Here is a 4,503-nt window from a genome sequence, read left to right as displayed (position 1 = left end):
GGTTCCCAGCACCCACATCAGAGGCTTACAACTGTCTGTAACTCAGTTCCAGGGGATCTAATTCCGTCACCTAGCCTCCATGGACCCTTGCACGCAAGCAGTGCACATATGTCCACTCGGGCATGCGTACACATGACATTAAATAAATACAAAAATACCCCCCCCCCAAATGTAAAAGGTAGCCCAAAATTCTCTGCTGAAAAGAAAATGACAGGCTTTGGTATTGGTATAAAAGTTGACTGAAAGTGGCAAAAAATATGGCAAACCAATAAAATACAAGATACAAACTTTAGAATACACTTTCCCATAAGAATTATTGAAAAAGTAGGGAGAGTTATTTGAAGAATATATAAGGAATACTAAGGGGAATGGACTGAGACACCTTGAAAGACGATGTTGAGGCGGCAGCAGGCATGGGGTACAGCAGGAGAACCCGTGGGGAACGGAGATCAGACAAAGAGAAGTTCAAGAGATGGAGGCAGCCATGTCTGTGCAGCACGGCGCAGACAGCTTGGCCGGACTGGCCATGTGAGAAATAGTTTATTTTTAAATATTTTCTTAATACAGATTACTAAACTGATGTAATAGCACTGAAATATTTTAATCATGTAGACATGTGGTAGAAGCATTATCCAGCTGAAGCAGAACATTTGATAAAATTTTGGCGTGCCTTTACCTATAATTTCATCTTTTAAAAGAATGAATAAACACCAGGGAAGCTGAAATTCTGGACTTAATTTTTATCCAAAGCAATTTAATCAGTGATGGGGAAATAAATTTCATACGTATACACAAAACTTTGAGAAATGTAATAATTTCCGAGTGTCTCATATTTATCTTAGACTTTAGGAAATCATATTTTATTTTCTTCTTCTTATTATTATCATTATTATTATTTTGGTTTTTCAAGGCAGGATTTTTCTGGGTAGCCCTGACTGTCCTGGAACTCACTCTGTAGACCAGGCTGATCTTGCCATCGGAGCTCTGCCTGCCTCTGCCTTCTGAGTGCTGGATGAGTGTGTGCCATCGCTGTTTAACAGGAAATCAGTTTTTAATTAATATTTTATTTCTGACTTTATCTCAGTAAAGTGAAGATGGGTTCAGTTAATCTCTTACATTTGATGGGATTTATGTTGGGGCTCAGTTCTAAATGTTCCCTTTATGCTCAGAAGGTGCTCACCTCTGACACTGCCGGCAAGATTGTATGCATGTCACTGAACCCCATGCATTGAGCAAATGGCGAGGCCGTTCCACGTGCCACTGTCATCTGCCTCTCTCCAGTTCCTCATTCTGGGTCTATCAAGCTCGGCTTTCGCACACAGCTGGTAGACACATATACAAAGTGGATGATTCTGTCCCCCTAGGAAATTACTCGGAATAACAGAAAGCACTATTGTCATATTTTCCTGAGTAAATTTTATTATAACTAAATAACAGTCACATGTTAACCTGAAATGAGTACTGTGTTAATATAATTATAGTTTATATTACTAGTTTATTTACATAGCATTTTTTATTTAGAAAAGAATCAAATTTTGCAGCTATGATTATTTCCATCATAGTCTGATTTACAGTTGTTTTGTCTCCTCCACTTTCAAACATTCTTTGTGGTCATGTTTTAATAATTCCTTGAAAAATTAAATTGCTGGGGTTTGCTTTTTCAAACCCAATATGAGAATTATTGACTTTGAACAATTAAGTTGAATCTATAGATCTTTCTTGGACTGCCAGTATATTCAAATTTACTTTAACCGTTTGTTTGTATCGACTCTTTTAAGCGTTGATTATTTCCTTTGTGAGGTCTCTTTTCCAAACTTCTTTGGAGTTGAGATTTGTTTTAATGTTTCACTAATCATTTCTATTAATTTGGAAATTATAAATGTTCTTTTAGTAGTTACCTTTAATCTTCTACAACCAAGGATACTGAGATTTATTTGTACAAAAAAAATCTTTGCTGGAATTTTTACTTGGTTATGCTAAATCGGTAAAATAATTTAGAGAGACTTGACAACAGTATTGTGCCTAAAGATTTATGTACATGGTATTTTTTCCATGGCTTTAGATGTTAAATTTGATCAATGCTTAATGGTTCACATTAAATACGTTGCACATATGTTTTGTTAAATTCGTTGCTATTTTTGATACTATTGTAAATGCTATTTTTAAAATATAATTTCGATTCCCAATTATTTTGTTAAGTGTAGAAATATAATTGAATTTGGCTTTAAGACCTTTTATATGTGAACCTTGCCATGTGACTTTATTCCGCTGCCAATTCTATTGATTTTCTGTGCAGGCAATTGTGTCAGCACAGGCAAACAGTTTTTCATATTCCTTTCCAATCTACATGACTTACTGAGTTTTCTTGTGTGATAGTACAGATGTTTTTCTTTTAAAAAATGTTCTGAGATTATAATATCATTGCACATTAACTAAATTTTTCTACATTGGCTTTATGAGTTTGAGAAAATTTGTTTCTGTTCCGTGCTTGCTGACAATTCTTGTCATGGATGACAAAGCTTTGTTCAGAAGCTTTTTATGTATCTACAAAAATGATAATAGGATTTTTTTAGTAATATGATAATTACATTAATTAATTGCAAATATGTAACCCTATTGTAAGTCTATATTATTGTTCATTTGGTCATGGTATTTTGCCCATTTTGTACATAGCCAGGTTAGAGTTGCTATGATTTTTTGTGTTCATGAGTGAGGGATATTGGTCTTTAGTTTTTTTGGTTTTTTTTTTTTTTTTACTAGTATCTACTAGTATGCATGGTTTAGTATCAGAGAATGGGTTGAGAAATGATATGTCAAATTTTCATTTTCATTTTCTTGGACTATCGAAACAACTCCTAATCTTTGAGCATTTTACGAAAGGATAAATTCTGGCTTCTGGTTTTGTAGGGCCATCATAGCTCCTGCTCCTATTGTGAGTCAGAATCACGGCCTGCGTACCAAACGCTCCTATGCTCCACTCCATTGGCTGCTTTCAACTACGGCTTTGGTAGGGCATTGACTCTGAGTGACAATTTATCCCATATTTCTTTATATAGTAGAAAAAGTCTAATACATGTTAACTCACTCTGTCGTGCTGCTTAAGGGTAACGAAAACATATTTCAAAAAGATCAAAGAAAATCCTAGTCAATATTTCATAAGTAAAGCCAAAGAGGACTCTGAATAGCTTTAGAAGCCTGAAATGTTCCTAAGCATTAAATATGTCACATTACTATAGAGTCTAGACCCCCTGACGAGGAAGGATTATGCATATCATTGGATAAACAGCAGGCATCAGGGGTTTGGCTGTGTCCGAGATTGCCTGGGGACAAAGAAAGTCTTGCACTTTTAAAGAAATAAAATCAGTTTGTTCTAATTAACTCACAAATAAGAACAACACACAACTGGTTTAAGGAATTTTTCGCTCTTGCACTTTTTGGATGACCTCCATCCAGTGTCTGTTTAAAGGCTATAAAGGCTTGTTATTCTGCTCGGTGTGGGAGATTTCTCATGGACTCTCTGTGGGGTTAGCTATGACTGTTATGAGGGGCACCTTGTAGCTTATCTTCCTTAACTTAATCGGCTTCATTCCCTCCTTCACAGAGAATGATCTCAGGGATATCCTTTGTGTGACAAGCTCCGTCTCCGGTCTTATTCTGAAGAAGTTGAAAGGTCTGGAGGCACAGATGGTAAGAGTGGATTACAGACCAGGCTCTCTCACAGCAAAGCTGGTGGGAGGTGGAACACAATAAACTACAGTGTTAGGTGGAAGTGCTTTCTCAACAGAACCTTGGCAACGCAGCCACAACCAAGATCATGACTCAGGATCTGCGTGCCTGGAAGAAGGAGGAACTGCTAAAACAACCAGACCATTGGAAGATGGAACAGTACCAGCTTTGTGTTACCAAGGTAACAGGTGGCGCTACATCCAAGCTCTCCAAAATAGTAGTCACCTGCAAATCCATTGCCAGTGTCCTCACTGTCTTAACCAGACTCAAGAAAGCCTCAGGAAATACTACAAGGGCAGCAAGTAGTATTGCCCTCCTGACCTGCGACCCAAGAAGACGAGAGCCATACACCACTGGTCAAAGCATGAAGAGAAACCGAAGATCAGGGAGCGGGCTTGGAAGGAGAGACTGTAGCTGCTGTACAAGTGTGCACTCAAGGCCTGAGGAGGAAAGACAATGAAGGGCAAAACTGGCTATAAATAGAACCTTTATTACTGGTAAAATTGGAGAGTATGCTAGCAGAAGGGAACAAAGAGGCCAAAGGGAAATATTGGCCTTTTGAGGGATATTAGGATAACAGTAAGGATAAGACCAGTGGAATCAGAAAACTATGCTAAGCAGTGTGACACAAGAAACAAACTATGGAGAACACAGAAGGGTTGGAAGTGAAGTCTGAAACAAAGGATATCCCAGGTACCATGCACAGAGTCTCAGTTCCTTCAGGATGGAGAAAAAAAAGCTCAGAGCAAGACTTTATCTGCAGAGTAACCAGGTTGA

The 4,503-nt window shown here is 37.7% G+C and overlaps 1 pseudogene; it reads left to right on the top strand.

Annotated features, from left to right (window-relative positions):
• Positions 1-393: 393 nt before the first annotated feature.
• Positions 394-4,170, top strand: LOC101985384 (annotated as a pseudogene).
• Positions 4,171-4,503: the final 333 nt, after the last annotated feature.

The sequence above is a fragment of the Microtus ochrogaster genome, unplaced genomic scaffold (assembly GCF_000317375.1).
Source record: "Microtus ochrogaster isolate Prairie Vole_2 unplaced genomic scaffold, MicOch1.0 UNK11, whole genome shotgun sequence".
Taxonomy (NCBI): domain Eukaryota; kingdom Metazoa; phylum Chordata; class Mammalia; order Rodentia; family Cricetidae; genus Microtus; species Microtus ochrogaster.
This window is presented reverse-complemented; position numbering and strand designations above follow the sequence as displayed.